Source organism: Dipodomys merriami, unplaced genomic scaffold (genome assembly GCF_024711535.1).
Source record: "Dipodomys merriami isolate MVZ:Mamm:240054 unplaced genomic scaffold, mDipMer1.0.p SCAF_42, whole genome shotgun sequence".
Lineage (NCBI taxonomy): Eukaryota > Metazoa > Chordata > Mammalia > Rodentia > Heteromyidae > Dipodomys > Dipodomys merriami.
Window position 1 is genome coordinate 10,947,501 of NW_027205826.1, and position 19,489 is coordinate 10,966,989.

Below are 19,489 nucleotides of genomic sequence, written 5' to 3' on the forward strand. Positions count from 1 at the left end.
GCCACACGGTTCAGGCAGAAATGAGTTTATTGGGGGGAGGGGGTGGGATGGCAAACTACCGGCCTGCACCAGATGGAGATGTGCTGAGAGAGAAGAGAGAGAAGAGGACAGGGAATTCATGGTTGAGAGAGATGATACAAGGAAAGGCAGGAGCTGTGACCACAACGGATGCAGAAATGATCTCAGAGCCTGGGGAACCTCTCATTGTTCAAAGGGGCCTGATGGGGGCTGGGGGTTCAGGAAGCGACCTCAGCAGATGAGGAAGTGACATCAGTATCTGGGATTCTTTGCTCGCTCACAGTCAGGTGATTGACAGGCAGGTGATTTCTGGTAAGGCTACCTGTGCTGTCCTTCATGAAGAGGAGTGGGGAAGGGGGCTGTTCTTCTTGGCAGACATGACACCTTGCAGTTGGGTGTAGTCAATGAGATATGAATGAAAACTCTTTACCTCTGTCTGTTTCCTTCTGTTTGGAGCATCAGTGTGATGGTTGGAGCTTCAGCAGCCATGATGAGGGAAGCAATGGACTACGATTAAAAGCACAGAAAGATTCTGGGAGCTACTAGATCGGTCCTTGGCTGTCTTGTTCTGGACATTTGAGCATTCTCTCTCTCTTTTCTTTATAAGAACAGAGAGAAATAAATCTCTATCTTGTTTAGGCCACATTGATCAGGTCTCTCTTACAGGAAGATAATGCAATTCCTAAGTGTTAAAGCCTCCGGGAAGAAACCAGATACGCTCTTATTGCACAGCAGAGATTTGCTAAGAGGAGTCCATCCAGAAGAATCCAATGTACACCTCTTTTCCCACTCCCTAATTCCAGAGTCATCAAATGCAATGAGAGGAAATGTGCCAGGGGTTGAACAGATGTGCAACCCAAGGGGAGGGGAAGAAAGGAGTCAAAAAGAGAAGAAAGGAGGGTTTTCTTGACTGATTGGGAAGCAGGTGACCATCCAAAGCTAAGGGCAGAGCGCTAAGGAAGGCTCGCATTCTTTGAGGAGCAAAGACCAAGTAATTAGTGTAGACTCTGAACAGATTGCAATACAGCCACTATATTGCTGATGGCTTGGGTTGACTGCCACCATTAGGCTGTTTAACAGACTATCACTCTCTTTGCTGGCTAGTATACTGACCACAAGGTTTCTAATGGTCAGGCCCAGTGTAGTAGAATGAGGAGAAAAATCTGTGCACTTCTCCAGGACGTGACCCACCTGCCAAGATCATCTGTCACCAAAGCTGAGGGCTCAGTGTTGTCCAGTAGGGCCTGCTGCTTGGAGATTTGGTTCCAGAACCCAGCTATCATCCTCAGATAGACTTTCATTTGCTATTGTCTCCATGTTTCTGATCTCCTAGAGGGGGAGAAACATAATCAAAAGAGTATCTTGAGTCGGAGTAGTGGTGCACACCTGTAGTCTCAGCACTTGGGAGGCTAAGGTAGGAAGCCGGTGACTCAGGCCAGGCTGGGCTATATAACAAGCAAAAGGGGGTGGGGTGGGGAGTTTACCAATTTCAAAGGCCTCAGGATGGGGGTAGAACTTTTGTTTGGGCCTTTGGTTTGGGGAATCCATTGGGAGCTATGCAAATCTCTCCTAATAAGCAGGACTCAGGTATTCATGGCTCAGCCCTCTGAGGCCAGGTGAATAGAAACTTCATTTGGGACTGGAGGTGTGGCTTACGTGGTAGAGCACCTCCTTAGGAGTGTGAAACTCTAAGTTCAAATATCAGCACCACCAAAAAAAAAAGTGCGAGAAAGAAATAAAGAAGGGAAAAGAGGAAAGGGACTTCATTTGGCGGAAGGACAAAGGCCCAGGGGCCAGGCTGGTTTGAACTGAAGCTGGCCTGCCAGAGAGATCAGCACGGTGCCTTTAACCTTGACTGAAAGTCACCGGTGGCGGCGTCCTGCTTTGTCCTTCTCCTGACAAGTGCAGCATTTCCAAGTTTTCCTTCAGAAGACTCCCTATCGAGACAATCTGTAGATTCTCCTCCAATCGCATATTGGCTGCAAAGATAATGTAGATATTTTCAGCCAGCCCGGAGCCAGAAAGATAAGGGAGTGGGGGGGGGGGGGCGGGGAGAGCCTGGAAGAACTTGATTGAGTGACCAAGATAAATTTACTGTAGCACAGGAAATCGAAATGCAAAAAATAAAGATTGGGAGCGACTGAAATATTTAAAAAGCTAGAGAAGGGAACGGCCATCGAAGGGAGCAGACTTCCCCCTTCATTGCCTGAACTTGTGAATATTGCAAAAGATAATAGGGTGGAAAAAGGACCAGAATAGAAACTAGCCATTAAGGGAGACAAAATGACAGGGCTTAGCTTACAAATGAGAATATAATTAAGCAAGGAGGAGAAGTGAGAAGGGTTTGGGGCTCGTCTCCTTGGCCTCTGGTCTCTGGTATGTCTGAGAGAGAAGGCCTTTCTCTGTGTTGTGTTTCTGGGCACCTTTAGTCTGCTGTTCCTGCCCCCCCCTCCCCACACCCCCCTCCTCCCTGGGGTCGATGAGCAAAGTGGGCCATAGGACAGGGCTGTTGGCTGGAAGTACCTACTGGCTTGGCAGCTGTAGCTAAGACCCTCTATAACTTGAGTGGTTTATGGGATGTAGGAATCTTCTGCTCCAGAATGGACTGATTTGAGATGAGCTTTCCACCCAGTCATTCAAGGACCCAAGCTTTCCCTGGGCCTGGGCCTGGGCCACCATGGCTCCAGACATAGGAAAAGGGATAGAACCTATAAAAAACTCAGATTGGGTCATGGTATCCTTTGTTTTTTACCCATATTCCTTCCAGAGCTCTTGGTTACTTGAGTCCCGCTTACCACAAGGGAAGCTGGGAAATGTAGTTTCACTACATCGTCTGGAAGAAAGAGGAGGGGCCATGGAGGATAAACAAAGTTGGAGACTACAAAGAACTAGTTAGGGGACTGGTTGTAGTAGCCTATTCCTGTAATTCCCACTAGACAGAGGTGGGAAGATCATGGTTTGAGGACACTGTTAGGCTAAATAAGACATTCTACCTGAAAAATGAACTGAAGCAAAAAGGGCCGAGGGCGTGATTCAAGTGGTAGAATACTTGCCTAGCAAGTGCAAGGCCCTAAGTTCAAGCCTAGTATTATAACAAAATAAAAGGAACCAGTTGGAAAGAGCAACCTGAGAGACCGTGGTACTGGTGGACAGTCAGTCTCTGGTGCAATCTGGCTCTGGGGCCTGGACTTCGGGCTGCTGTCCTCTGTCAGTACCAGCATACTGTGGTCACAGTCATGCCTTGTGGTGAAGATCTATCTCTCCCTGTCTCTTTGCAAGCCATCAGCCCCTGCTTCTTTCTTTGACAGAAACTTGGACTGTAGGAGGCAGAAATGCTTATAATTCCTTATTGTGACAGGCATCTTGAAGAACGCCTCCCCCACTATCCTCCCAAATGGAGGAAAGTCGGAGGAGGCCACATGAAGTATATGAAGGCGGTGGGGAGGCGTGAGCAATGCCTTCTGAATCAGTCCTTTAGGCTCTACAAGGGAGGAAAGACCCAGCAAGTACAGACTTGTAGTCAGAAGCAAGATAGAGGTCCCCTCTGTGCAAGATGTGAGAGTATGGGGACTTTCCATCCCCCTCCCCGAACCTCCCCCACCCCTCCCCGCCCTAGGCCCCATCAGCTCACATCGGCCTGCCCTTTCTCAGATGGCCTGGCTCCCATGTGTGCAAATTGTCAGCCAGGCGCGCCCTCTCCGAAGCCAGTGGCTTCCGATTGCTCTTCACAATATCTTTTCCCCAGTGCTGTCACCTCTGCAGTCAACACGCTCGCATGTCAGAGGCTGGCTGCCTGGCAAGTCAGATCTGACAGCTTCGGTTCTTCCCTATTTGTAAGGATAAAAATCTATGCATAAAAACACTCGCATGATCCAGAGGGCATTATGTTACTTATTTATCTTTTCCCCTTCATATCATCAGCTTGGCATTTCTGTAAAACAATGAAGCGGGCTCCTCTCTTTAGACATGAAAGGTGGCCGCTGAGACCTCCACTTGAAGTGGGGTGATCTGTATTCTCTCGAGGTCTCCGTAAAGAGCCGCTGAAGCGGTGCTCTCCCCAAGGTCTCGCCTCTGTTGGGGCCCCAAAGCAAGCTGTGTATTCCTTTCTCAGGAACTTTGCAAAGCACAATATATTGATGTGAGGGAGGAAAATCGCAGCGATGCCCGTCTGAAGTGGCCAGCCTGTGGCTCTACTGTTCAACGTGGCTCAGGGATCTCAGAGCTGGCCACGTACACTTTGTGTTTGTTGTGCTCTTGTGGACTTATTTAGACACAAAATCTGGATAAAACCTACTTCCTGATTCCCTGGAGCGCCCCCCTCCCCCCATTTCCTACCTCTCCCGGTGGATCTCGGCTTCTGTGAGGATCCTTTCTTATCCATCTAAACACTTTGAAATTGAAGGCGCAAAGCTCTTCTCTTTCTTTTGTAAAAACAAAAAAAAAGTGGAGTTTATTTTTCATTCTCTAAATAAGTCAGGGCAAGTCGATATAAAAACTGAGAAATATCGAGTAACCATCTGCTTGGACTGGGCTCATCGCCTTCACTTCCCTGCATCCTGGCTCTGTGTATTTGTTTTCTGCTTTTCTGGTTTTTCTGATACTCCTAGGTATCAATGAAGAGTCTTGCCAGGAGCTGGTGGCTCACACCTGTAATCCTAAACTACTCGGGGGACTGAGATTTGAGGATTGAGGTTCAGAGCCAGCCTCAGCAGGAAAATTTGTGAGGTGATCTCCATTAAGTTACCAGAAAAGCTGGAAGTGTCTCTATGGCTTAGATGGTAGAGTATAGCCTTGCGCAAAAGACACTTAGGGACAGTGCCCCTGCCCAGAGTTCAAACCCCAGGACCAGCCAAAAGAAAAAGACTTGTTTCATAATAAAATGCAAAGTCTCAGGCTCCTATCACACTCTTGTGCTACCAGTGTTGGTGGTTTACACCTGTAATCCTAGTGACTCAGAAGGCTAAGATCTGAGGACCTCGGTTCAAAGCCAGCCTGGGCAGAAAAGTCCATGAGACACGTATCTCCAAATGAGCAGAAAAAAATGAGCTGAAAGTAGAGCTGTGGCTCAGGTGGAAGAGTGAGGGCCTTGAGTAGCAAAAGCTAAAGGACAATGCCTTAGGCCCTGAGTTCAGTTCAGACCCCAACACAGAACAATTCTTGTGTAGTTTATTACTTTCTCCCTTCCTGGGCTTGGCCTGTGGGTTCTGATGCATGGCCAGCCCTGTCCGTCTCCTCTCTGCTCTCTGGTCCTCCACTCGGAGGAATGGAAGAAGTCGTGAAGAGGCTTAAGGGGCCAAGTAAGGTCTTGCTGTCTAGAACCCTTGTCACCTGGCAGTCTGAGTCTGTTTCTCCCCTGGGTCTTCTTTGGGGTTCCTTGGGGAAATTTCTGCTCACCTGGACAGCTTCCTCCAGCTGGCTACAGAGCACAGCTCATTTACAGTGCTACTCTCCTCTGTGTGGATACCTCACTTCGCTAGCAGAAAGGACCCCGAATCTAGGAGGGGGGCTCACATCTGATAATAGGAGAATCTGCCTCTGGACCAGATGTGAGATGTACCCTCCCACTACCAACCTGCCGCCTTCTCCCTGCAGGCCACGGTGCTAACCCTCTGTCTTTGAGATTTGGGGATGATTTAAATCCATCTCTGAAGCCTCCATCGGTCATGGAGCTTGAACTCAGGGTCTAGGCACTGTCCCTGAGCTTTTGTGCTCTTAACACTCTACCATTTGAGCCATAGCTCCACTTCTGGCTTTTTGATAGTTAGTTGGAGGTAAGAGTCTCATGGATTTTCTTGCCCTGAGTAGCTTTGAATTGTAGTCCTTCAGATCTCAGCTTCTGGAGCAGCTAGGATTACAGGTGTGAGCCCAGCGTCCTCCTGCTTTAATTGAACTCACTCTCAATCTCCACCCTAATCCATGCCTACCCCTCCTCTTTAAAAACACAGGAGGCCAGTGTGGTTCCAGTGCTGACCAAGCTGGAAGTCCTGTCCAGGTGGCTCGGCAGTCTGCTTTTCTTGGCACCAGTTGTTGTGGTTTGGATATGCTTTGACTCTGCTCCCTAAGGGTTCACCTGCTGAAATTTAATCCCTGTCAGAAGGTATTAAGACAGTAGAAACAATCCAAGTATTGTGTATAGAGGTGGGGCCTGGAAAACGATTAGGATTAGATTAGGTCATCAGGGTAGAGCCCCATAATGGAATGCACACACACACACACACACACACACACACACACACACACACACACACACACACACACACACATACAATATCTCTTGCCACATGAGGCCTTGTGCTGCCTTGAAACCCTGCCAGCCAGAAGGCTACCATCAGGATGCAATCCCTCAACCTTGGGCTTCCAGAATCATGAGCCAAAATAAACTGCTTTTCTTTATAAAGTTACTCAGCCTCAGGGTAACTCAAAACAGATTAATATATCTATTATTCTCTACTTTGGGACCTCAGTACAAAAATAGAGACAAGAATCTCATTTTAACATCCAATTTCAGTAGCTGTAGGTTTTTTTTATTGTCCCAGATTCATTGCAGTTTGAAGGTCATGAGCCTTGGTGGCACTTTTCCTCCTATCCCAGGGTGGGGAACTTTACCGCTTGCAGCAGGGCTGGGTTTGAGATCTGCTTGTCCACACAGGATGGGGTAGAAAGAATGCCTAGGCAGCTTCTAGGCTGGGCCTTATGGATCTTGGCCAAGTGCAGAGGTCTGCTACCTTTGCTTTCCCTCTCGGAACGCTGGCCTGACATTGCATAGATAAAAGACCATGTGGAGAGAAAGGTCCATTCCCATCCTACCCCCATGCTCCCAGTATAAGTGAGGCCCTTCTGATCTCCACTCTGCCCCTTCCGCTGAGCACAGCTGCCTCAGCCCAGATACAGCCAGCCAAGGAACCGGTCACTGGGCAAGAATCAGAAAATAATAGAGTTGTTAAGTCACTAACTCACAATATGGGAAGTAATAGATGGATACCATTTTCAGTCTCCAGCTGTTGGGTAGTTTGTTACATAGCAATAGGGACCTGCAATAGTAGTGCAGAGGAAAAATAAGTCCCATGATGCTGTCATAGAAAGATGACGGTTCTTCATGTCTGCAAGCTTTGCCTTGCTGTTTCTTTTTTTTTTTTTTCACATTTTTTCTCAACACTTTATTCTGAAAACTTTCAAATATATATTATAAAAACAACTACTTAATACCCACCACTTATAGTTCACAATCAACGTTTTCTATCATCTATCTGTCCACCCAACAATCCTCATTTATTTATTGACTTGTCTTTTTTTTTTTTTTGCAGTACTGGGATTTGATCTCACAATCTGTTCTGGCTAGTCAGGTGCTCTACCAGTTGAAGCATGACTCCAGCCCTTGTTGCGTTGGCTACTTTTTGAGATAGGGTGTCAGTTTATGCCTAGAGCTAGGCTGGACCATTGATTCTTCTATTTGTGCTTCCTTGTATCAGTGGATTGACAGACAGGTACCACCGTGCCCAGCCATTGGTTTAGCCTGAGTCTCTTGAAAGTTTTGCTCTGCCTGGCCTCTAACTGTAATTCCCTAATCTCTGCCTCTCAAGTTGCTAGAATTTCAGGCTTGAGCCACTGTACCTGGGCTTCATTTTTTTTATTCATCTCGAAACTATAGACATCAATATCTTTTACCCATGAGCACCTTATCATTTTATACAAGATGTTTTAGGTAGTCATAATAATATATAACACCTTATGTGTGTGTGTGTTTTTTTTTGGTTGGTCATAGGGCTTGAACTCTGTGCCTGGGTACTGTCCCTGAGCTCTTCAGCTTAAGGTGAAAGCCACAGCACCATTTCCGGTGTTTTGGTGGTTAATTGGAGATGAGAGTCTCATGGACTGGCCTTGAACAGTGATCCTCAGATCCCAGCCTCCTGTGTAGCTAGGATTACAGTCATGAGCCACCGGTACCTGGCTACATGTGATTTTTGTATTCTGTTTTATTCAATTATTTTGATATAGGACTATCATAAAAATTTTGTAAAATTTATTTTTAATGACTGCTAATATGCTAAAGGGATACACTGTCATTTATGTTTCCATATTATAATTGTTGAGTTTCTGTGATTTTTTTCCTAGTTTTCCCTTTATTATTACAAGCTAGACATCAAATAACCTTATTTCTAGGTTAAAAAAAAGGCCATTTTTTAGCCATGACTCATCTGATTTACTCAGGGATAGACAGCTTATAATTCTTTTTTTTTTTAACTGTATTTTTTTGTCTTTTCTTTTCTTTTCTTTTTTTTTTTGGGTCAGTCATGGGCCTGAACTCTGGGCCTGGGCGCTGTCCCTCAGCTCTTCAGCTCAAGGCTAGCACTCTACCACTTGAGCCACAACACCACTTCCACTTTTTTTCTGCTTATGTGGTGCTGAGGAATCGAACCCAGGGCCTCATCCATGCAAGGCAAGCACTCTACCACTGAGCCACCTTCCCAGCCCCTGTCTTTTCTTTTTTTGTACTGGGGATTGAACTCAGGACATTGAACTTGCTAGGCAAGGGCTTTGCCACTGAGCTACAACCCAGCCCTAGCTTATAATTCTTGTTTAATAAAATGTTCTTAAACCAGGAGCCGGTGGCTCATGTCTGTTATCCTAGCAACTCAGGAGCCTGAGATCTGAGCAGCACAGTTCTAAGCCAGCCTAGGCAGATAAATCTGAGAGACTTTTATGTCCAATCAACTAGAAGCCAGAAGAGGAGCTGTAGCTCAAGTGGTAGCCTGCCAGCCTTGAGCTATATAGCTCAGAGAGAGCTTGAAGCTCTGAGTTCAAGGCCCAGTATTGGCACATACAAAAAATAAATAAATACAATATTTTTTTTGAGGCAGATGGTGTAGCCTTTAGGGTACAGCCTATATCTTGACAATGAAGAACACTATCTCCCTCCATTTTCAGCTACATTCACTAGTCAAACGTGACATACAGCCTCTCTCATCCCCTCCCCTCGTCTGTGAAATTCAGATTGTGTTTCCAAACGGGTCAGAATGATATCAATTGTGTCAAAGTCCCAGGACAACGTCTGCAACAGGTCATCACACACATTTTACGCACACCCAAGAAAGTGTAGACACAAAGGTATTTTTGTACACTGATGTGTTGCCAGGGGGAATAAAATTAAACAAGTTTAGTTTATAAACAGCACAAAAACCAGATATAGTAAGAAAGCCAGCTTGGGTAGGAAAGTCCATGAGACTTTTACCTCCAATAAACTACCAAAAAAACAAAACGAAACAAACCCAAAACCTGGAAGTGGAGCTGTGGCTCAATGGGGAGAGCACTTGTGCAAAAGAAGCTCAGGAACAGCACCCAGGCCCTGAGTTCAAGCCCCAGGAGCAGCAGAAGAGAGAATGAGAGACAGAAAGAGAGAAAGGGAGAAAGAAAGGGAGAAAGGAAGGAAGGAAAGGAAGGAAGAAAGGAAGGAAGGAAGGAAGGAAGGGAGGGAAGGAAAGGAGGGACGGGAGAGAAAGGAAGGAAGGAAAGAAGGAAGGGAAAGAAGGAAAGGAAGGGAAGGGAGAGAAAGGAAGGAAGGGAGAGAAAGGAAGGAAGGGAGAGAAAGGAAAGAAAGAAGAAAAAGGGAAGGAAGGAAGAAAAAGAAAAAGAAGAAAAAGAAAGAGAAAGTTTGCGAGCAAGGAACTCTGATGACATTGGAAATAGCTCCTTGTCGCACGTCTCCAGCTCACCAGGGCCAGCCCGAGCGGGTCCGCTTCACCGGCTGTTCCACCAGGTGTCCCCACCGATCAGTCAGGGAGCGTGTTTTCCTGGTTGGCACAATTTTTGCTTACCACCTACCAATACAAACCAAAAGCAGATTGTGAGTTGGCTCTCAGTCCTGGGGAAGATTTCCTTTGGGGAAGAAAGTGACGCCACACTCGAGGTCTTCTGAAGTCATCTCTGACAGGCATATGGGCTGAGAGTCCCACAGCAAATGTCACGCACCTGTGGGAGGAAGCATGTCCAGGGCCAGTGCTGGCGGTCTGTGTAAGAATGGTCATCAGGAGAGGGAGGCCGGGTGATTGGCAACTCCGAGAGACTGGGAACCAGAAATGGAGAGTGGCTCTTGGTCACCGTGGCAGATTGTTTTGCTGTACCCAGCCGGGAGGTGCATCATGTCGGAGAGACAGCTCCTTTTAAAGGGGCCAGGCCTATGGATGCTCCAGGTCTATTGATGTTTCCATCTAGAAGATCGTAGTTTGAGGCCAGCCTGGGCAGCAAAGTTCATTGGACCCCATTTCCAAAAGAACCAGCAAAAATCAGGACCAGATGTGTGGCTCAGGTGGTAGAGCACCAGCCTAGCAAAGCTCAAAGTCCTGGGTTTAAATCCCCCCAAAAAGTGAGAAGCAAGCAGGCATGAAAGAAGCAGGTATTTTGTTTTTCTCATGTTCTTGGATTCTAATGACGACCTCGTCAAGATCATTGCCTTGTCATGATTGTCATGATCATCAATGGCATCCTAAAATGAAGAAGGATGAAGCTCTTTGTAGGACTCTTGAGATCATGGAGTGGAGGTGGGGGAGGGGTAATCACACCACCTGGTTTGCACTTGGCTATTCCTTACTCTCTTCCTCTTGTCTATTCTAAGGAAAAGAACATTCTGGAAGCTAACTTTTCCAAAATGGTTTATTTAGAAACAGAGACACAAGATGCCTTTTTGGTTGGTCCCTAGGGTGTAATCTGTCTCATAGCTCCTCTCCCTCCCCTCTTCCTGTAAATGAGCAAGGGGGTCTGCACATGAGGCATTCTTAGTAGCTAGACACACTAGACACACGTTGCCGAACTCGTATCTTGCTCATTGTTAAAAAGGCAGAAACAGTTCATACAGCATTGTCTTCTCAGAACGTTTTTCTTTTCTTTTCTTTTCTTTTTTTCTTTTGCCAGTCCTGGGGCTTGAATTCAGGCCTGGGTCTTGTGCCTGAAGTTCCCTGCCCCATCTTCTCCCCGCCTCTCCTTCCCCCAGCTCAAGGCTAGCACACTACTACCTGAGCCACAGCTCTACTTATGACTTCTTGGTGGTTAGTTGGAGATTAAAAAAAAAAATCTCAGCCGGGAGCTGAGATCTGAGGATCGCGGTTCAAAGCCAGCCTGGGCAGGAAAGACCGTGAGACTCCTATCTCCAATAAACCACCAGAAAACCGGAAGTGGCGCTGTAGCTCAAGTGGTAGAGCACTGGCCTTGAACTGAAGAGCTGAGGGACAGCGCCCAGGCCCAGAGTTCAAGCCCCACAACCGACAACAAAACAAAACAAAACAAACAAACAAAAAAAAACTCATAGACTTTCCTGCCCAGCTTCAAACTGTAATTCTCAGATCTCAACCTCCTGAGTTGCTAGGATTACAGCCACAGCCATGAGCCACTAGTACCTTGGCTTCTCAGAATTTTTCATTTCACTTGATCAAGTCTATCAGAATTCCTGGAAACTTTGAACATTAAGTAGCAACAAACCCCCAACTTTGCAAAGATATTGATAGCTTTCAACTAGGATTTTTTTTTTGGGGGGTGTCTTATTTCATTCAAATTATTCCGAGATCAGGGTGGGGGAGGGGTCAGGAAAGAGAGATCAATGTGATGTGTAGGGGCTGATGGCTAATGGCCTTCAGATTGCCAAGATTGGGTAAACAGATTTAGCCACTGATTCAACATATTAATTGTTTGTTAACCTTTGTCTAACCTTTAGGAAGCCTCTGAACGTGTGGATTTAAAACCTAGAGTACACTTGAGGTATTCCCATGGCTTAGCCCATTTTTGCAAGGTGTTAAAACTCATTAATTTTCTGTTGAAGCTGGCCAAGACAGGGGGGCTTAGGGGAACAAAGCACACCAGATAGAAAACTAATCAAGCAAATTAATGTATGCAGAAGGCTCTCTCTCTGGCTTGCAGAAATATCCATTTGTTACCTATACAAGCTATTATTACATAAAACTCAAGCAATTGCACTGACGGAGTGTGATTTAAGGGTTGAGAGTGCAAATATAATAACAATAGCCATCATCCCTCTAATAATGTTGGCCCCTGGCTAATGCCCTCGTGTGTGTATGTGGGGGGGGGGTGTCTCTGAGCACCTTTGCCACGGTAATTAATCCTCCCACCATATGTCTGTGAGGGTTATTCAGAACAATTACCCCTCTCACCGCAGCCAGGAGAGAAGGAGATCAGAGCTGGGAAGCTGAGAAGAGGCTGTGAATCCCATTTCTTACTCTGTCCCCTGCCCCTGGGCCCAGGCAGGCCCTGAGCAGGGAGCCAGCTCTCTGGGCTGGAAGGTCATGTTCCTAGTTCTATGATGATCTTCTGCTTTTTAGCCATTAGCCATTTACCCAACAGCCTTCAGGCTAGAAGAAGCCCTCAAGGCTATCTGTTCGTCTCAGGGTTGGCAGCCTCCAAACCTCCCTCAAAGACCATTGCTGGCCCTGGGCAAGCAGGTGGCTGCTTTTCTTGGTGTGTCTCTGGGCTTCTGGGTTGTGACATCTGGGACTGAATTTCTGTCTTTCAGGGTGAGTTCCACTGACCTCAGTGCCATCACGTTTGGTCTTAAATAAGTCTCTTCTCCTTGGCTGATTTAAGACTACAGATTCTGCCAGGTACCAGTAGCTCATGCCTATAATCCTAGCTATTCAGGAGGCTGAGATCTGAGGATCAAGGTTTGAAGTCAGCCCAGGCAGGAAAGTCCATGAGCCTCTTATATCTAATAAACTATCAAAAAGCCAGAAGGAGAACTGTAGCTCAAGTGGTAGAGTGCTACCCTTGAGCACAAATGCTCAGGGACAGTGCCCAGGACTGGAGCTTACACACACACACACACACACACACACACACACACACACACACACACACACACACACACACACACACACACACACACACACACACACACCAGGTCCTCCCCCAAGGAAGGAAGTTGAGTTGTATGAACACTTAAGACTGTCTCATGTTTGATCAATGTCTCCAGAGTTAACTGCTGTATAACTGGCAGTCTTCGGATTGCATGTATTGAAGCTAGACCCTTTCTGATTATGTGTACTGAAGATAGATCATTGGTGTCTACCCCCAAGCAACTTGGTGATAGACTATAGATGAGGAAGAGGTCTCCCTCTGACAAATCATCTCTACCATCCTCTGAGTCAATCATTCATTTAGAGGTCACTTCTTCACTGTCTGAGGTTGCCTGTGCTGATGGCATAGGTGGGGCCTGAGGCCCTCCCTTGAAAAAGCAATCCTGCGCCTTCTCCTTCTGCCCTGTCCATCTCTTCCTGTGCCTTTCGCTATCTACCACCGCCTCTAATCAGTGGCGTAAGGCCTGACTCTCGCTATGGGAATCAGATCCAGGGCCTTACTAATACTAGGTAAGCACCCCACCTCTGAGCTATGTCCTGTGTCCCCTTAGCCTCTTTCCAGCTTTGGGCATATTTCTCAGCCTCTTTCTGCCTCTGTTTTGTCTCCTGCCTGAGACAGAACCAGTGGACAGAACCACTTCCCAGGTTAAGGGGTGAAATGATTCTTCTGTCTCACAAGGGCATTTGTAGAGGCCTTGTTGTCTGTGGTCAGCCTGCTTCCTACCTCTACACATAAGAACCTTGCCCTCTTCTGGATGGGGGATGCTTCTGGACCCCCAACATAGCATTTCCTCAAAGCAGTAGCTACCTTCCACACTTCCCCACCTGGGAAAGGGTCAGTCCAGCCCGACATCAGGCTTACAGTCCCCACGCTAACCCCTCCTGGATCCATCAGTCTTGATGGATATGAAGCTTCCTCCCCTGTACAGCCTTCACCGCTCTAAACTTTTTGTTTATTTGCCCACACTAGCCTTGAACTCTCATTCCTGCTTGCTTTCAGCTTCCCAAGTGCTGGGATGATAGGCATATATCACCATGCCCGGTTCTAGAGACTTGACTTTGAGCTGCTCAGACAGCATCCGGGTAGCCAAGGAGGATGGCCTTTGTCTGGTGGAAGTAATGGGAAGATGTCTGCTTCTAAAGCCAAAGTATCTCTTGGTAAGAAGCAAAAGCAAGCTTCCTGCTCCACGGTCAAGCAAGGTGTACTGTCCCATGCCATGTGCTTTTTGGGGAGGGCTTGGCAGGTGCCATTTCCTGCCAACAGACCCACTGTGCCACCAGCTCGGCACTAGGGTTGGCACAGTCAGCCTGCCTATTTTGTAGCTGGGGAAACTGAGGTTCAGAAAGTCCCCTTCCCTGAGTCTCACGCTAGTTCAGTGTCAGAGCAGAGACGTGTACTCAGGGTCCCTGATGTAGGTCTATGCTGAGAGGCGCCTCCCGAATATCCTCATCATCTTCCCAAGCTTGTTCTTTGGCTTGCTCATTCCTTTGGCTTGAGATGAACACCAAGATGAAAAGCAGTGTGCACAACAGAGTCCTTCCTTGGCAATGTTAGCAGGGCTGGGATGTGCGTCACCTGGCAGAAGGAAGAGGCTCCTGGTTGGAGTTTGGAGGCAATGTTTGCTGAGCTGCCTGGGTCTCCTGTAGGGTATTTCTCCTGCCTCTTCTTTAGATTTCTCTGCCTTTCCGATTGGCTGCAGCTTTCTTGGCTCATTCTTACCAGCTTTAAAGTTTGTTGTTTCCTTTCCTACTACCACGTCCTAGATTTCTGTCCCTAGCCCCTCCCATTTTACACTCGCCCAGCCCAGCATCCCGACACACATGCACCCCAGGATCACAGCCAGATTCCAGAAGGAAATTCCAGCAACCAGAGGTCCACAGAGGCTGCTGAGATGTCCCTGGTCCTTCCTGAGATGGGTTGGGAAGGCTAACTCCATAGCAGACTTGAAGGCTTAGTCTGAAAAAGAAGCCTATAAAAATGTCTCAATGATTTTTATAGAGATTACATGTTCAATGATACTTTAGATGTATTGGGTTAAAGAAAAAGTGTTATGAAAGTTAACTTTACCTGCCTCACTTTCCGTTTGAAGATGGCTGCTAGGTGATTTTAAGTCCCATACCTGGTTTGCCTGGTCTTGTACTTCACTTAGATGGTGCTTGGCTTGAAGCACAGATTCTAGCTGGCTGCTCATTGGCTGGACATCTCAAGAGGGATCACTGAACTTTCTGGGCTCAGCTTCTTCAGAGTTGAGTTAGGTACCAAGGGCATCTCTCCCAGTCCACTGTGAAAGTCCAGCTTTTTGCTGATTAATAGGAGTCTCACAGACTTTCCTGCCTGGGCTGGCTTCCAACTATGATCCTCAGATCTCAGTCTTCTCAGTACCTAAGATGACAGGAATGAGCCTGGTGCATTTGGTTTCTAATGCCATTAAACACTACTGTTGTGTGCTGAGGGTGTGCCAGGCATTGAGTTCTAGGCACATCTCATCTAAATCTTTCCACAACCCTATTCATCAGTGCTTCGTTCCAGCCTCAGATAAACAGAGTACTTTGCCTGAAGTTATGAACCCACTGAGAGGCAGAGCCAGAACCAGGTCCTGATCAGACTACAAAGTTCATCTTAAAGCACAGTGATGTTTATCCACGGTGTATACTGATTTCAATTATATTTGCAATACACACATATTTTCCTTTATAAAGATGAAAAAGCAAAATATTAAAGAACTGCTTTGCAGCCCTCTTCCCAACCTCCCTTCTGCTCAAACCCTTCAAACTCCCAGTGCAGTTGTATGTTAAACAGACCCTGTTTAAATATTTAAGTCTGTGATATGAATGTGGTATGTATTTTTTTGAGCTTTTTTTCCCCTTCCCATTCAAGACCGGGACTTAAGCTTGCTATTGGACACTTGATGCTCATTGGTAGGTACCCTACTTCCTGAGCCATGCCTCCGACCTCTGAACTTCTTTTTGGTCGTTAGTAGGGCTTGACTCTGGGCCTGGGTGCTGTCCCTGAGCTCTTCAGCTTAAGGTGCGCTCTACCACTTGAGCCACAGCACCACTAATGGTTTTCTGGTGGTTTATTGGAGATAAGAGTCTCACAGACTTTTCTGCCCAGGCTGGCTTTGAACCATGATCCTCAGATCTCAGCCTCCTTGAGTAGTTAGGATTACAGGCATGAGCCACCAGCACCTGGCTCCCCTGAGCTTCTTCTTTTTTTAATTTTTGGGTCCGGTCATGGGGCCTTGAACTCTGGGCCTGGGTGCTGTCCCTCAGCTCTTCAGCTCAAGGCTAGTGCTCTACCACTTGAGCCACTTCTGGCTTTTTCCTTTTTGCTTATGTGGTGCTGAGGAATCGAACCCAGGGCCTCAGGCATGCAAGGCAAGCGCTCTATCACTGAGCCACCTTCCCAGCCCTCCCCTGAGCTTCTTAATTTAACAATCTATCCTAAGTATCTTTTCATATTGATAGGGTTTAGATTTACTCTATTGTTGCTATTATTTCGTACATGCAAAGCATGTACTCTACTACTGAGCTACATCCCAGACTCATTACTTTTAATAGCTGTGGTATATTCAATTGTATGGAGGCACCCCAATAATGAATATTTAAGGTTGCTTCTCTCTCTCTCTCTCTCTTTCTCTCGTGTTGCTGTGAACACATTTATATTTATTGTCTGTAACTTCCTATAGATCTGTGCTATTGTTGTAGGGCAGTTCCCTGGCATTACTGAGTCAAAGACACACACACACACACACACACACACACACACACACACACACACACACACACACACACACACACACACACACACACACACACCAGTACTTGAACTCAGGGCCTGGGCACTGTGCCTAAGCTTTTTTTTTTTTTTTTTTCCCACACAAAGGTGGTGCTATACCACTTGAACTACAGCTCTACTTACAACTTTTGGTAGTTAATTGGAGATAAGATTCTCAGGAGCTTTCTTGCCAGGGCTGGCTTCAAACCAAGACCCTCAGATCTCAGCCTCCAGAGTAGTTAGGATCACAGGTGTGAGATACTGGTCTTCAGCCGATACATAACTTCTCAGCCTTTAGTGTTCTGTCTACCACTGCATGAGAACTATGCATCTCCTTTTTCAAAAACAAATTTATTTTTAGTTGTTATAAAGATGATGTACTGAAGGACATCTCTGACTTTCATAATTTTTGTCTCTGTAAGAGGTACTACTAGAGCTAGGCATGGTGGCTCATGCCTGTAATCCTAGCTACTCAGGAGGCTAAGATCTCAGGATCATGGTTTGAAGCCAGCCTGGGCAAGAAAATCCATGAGATTCTTAGGTCCAACCACACACACACACACACACACACACACACACACACACACACACACACACACACACACACACACACACACACGTACTTACTAAATATTCCCTAAAGTTTCTACCTAGGGATTCCAATTTATCTGCACCATAAATTTCCTACTACCTAGCCTCAGTGACCACACCATAGCCCTAGAGTTGGGGGGTCCATTCCCCTATCCCCCAGGTGACAACTCATCCCCTGCCATGAGCTCTGGAGTCCTGAGCAGCAGCCTCTGTTGAATATTTATGGGGAGCCTGCTGTGTGCTGGGCCCACACAGCTACTGAGACCTTTGGGAAGAAAACACGCAGTGATTTGAAAGGCAGAGATTACTTAATAGAAAGCGACAGCCCCATCAGAGGCCACAGGGGCGCTGCTGTTTCCCTGGCTATCTTCAAGCTCTCGGTGAATCAGGAGGGGGTATGACCCCCTCCCAGAGCCGCATTAGGCTGGCAGCTGGTCTCCTACAGGACGCCTGTGCCATCCAGTAAAGCTCATCACTTTGCGGTCTATAAGCAATTAAATTGAACGGGGAAGCCCTGGATCTTTATATCACCATCTAATGACTTGGTGGCGGCGGCGGCGGTGGAGGTGGTGGTGGTGTGTGTGTGGATGGAGGGAAGCCCACATCCACGGTTAACTGGCAAAGTCTCACCTTTCTTTCGGACCCACACATTCAATACATTTCCAGTTCTTCCTCCTGCCAAGCCCAGAAGGCAGCTGGCTTTGACCTTGGTGTGCACCTCTGGAATTACACATCACGGGCAAAAGCCTGTGACTGTTTGAAGATCCGGCCACTTCTTTTCTTGTCTGTCTCTGACTCTGATACCTTAAACCCCACGGGCTCCCATTCCTGCTCTTCCCTGTTCCCACCCCCCCATCCCCACCTCGCCCTGCCCCACAGACTTTTGTTTCCTCGAGTCCCATCCCAGAGGCTGTCAGATTACATTTTTTATTGCATAGAGACAAAAAGCCATCTGGAGCCCCTGGTCTCTGCTGTCAGTGACTGCCGTTCCCAGGGTCTCCTGCCAGGATCTCCCCCACCCCCCGTTAGGAGTGCCCCCCCATCAGCTCTCTATTTTTTACTCCTCCCCCTCCCCCCTCCTCAGCACTGGCGCCTTTGTCCCTCTGCTCCCCTCACCCTATCGCTGGGATGCAGCCTACCTCGTGGCAGCAGACGCAGAGGGCTGTCAGCTTTTATTAAGTGTGCAGGGGAAAGTGCTACAATTTCAGGTGGCTGAACGCCTGCGTATCCTCGATCGGGTTCTGAGCTTCTCTCCTGGTTGCCAATCTACATATTTCAGTTTGTACCTGTTCTTCTTCACCTTTCCTTGTGCTTCCCAAACAATCAGCCTCAAATCTAAACAGCACATCTGAAACCAAAGACACAACCCAGTGATGGTGCTTCACGCCTGTAACCCTAGCCACTCAGGAGACTGAGAATCGAGGATCACAGTCGGAAGCCAGCCCAGGCAGGAAAAGTCGATGAGATTCTTATGTTCAATTAACCAGCTAAAAAGCCAGAGGTGGAGGTATGGTTCAAGAGGTAGAGAATTAGCATTGAGCAAAAAAGTTAAGGGAAGAGTGCTCAGGTCTTGAGTTCATGCCCCAGTTCTGGCCTCCAGTACTGGCAACACACACATACACACACACACACACACACACACACACACACACACACACACACACATACACACACACACACGAAACCAAGGAGGCAGTACTGGGAGCACTGGGGTATTCGCTTGTCTCTCCTTAGCTCCAACAGCTGAGCAGTGGCTGCAGCCTAGATGCCTGGGTAGGTAGAGGGGCTGCATGAGGAGAAAGAGAAGCTCTCTCCACTCTCCCAGCCTAGGCGAGGTCTCAGGAGTTGTAGTAGCAATTTAGCATGCGGGCCTATGTAAGCATGCAGCGCTGCTCCGGCAGGGTTGGTACCCATCCTGGTGAAAGAACCTCATGTCAGTCATGCTCAGGACACACCGGCCTCTGCTCGCAAGCATGTTCTTTCCAGGCTCAAGGTATGTTTTTCCAGAGATGAGACGGGGTGTGAGCATGACCACTGGGGAATCTCTCAGAACCGGGGTCCAAAGCAAATGCGAGAAGGAAGCTGTGAGGCCAGGAACTCTCAGTGTGCGCATTATGCATGCACGGCAGGGCTCTGTCCCTAGGAGCCGTGTGGCCTTGTACCACCACGGTCTCAGTGATGACAATGATAGCATTTGCTTCAAAGATCTCCCGGGGAAACAGAGCGATTTCGGGGGGTGGGGGTGGGG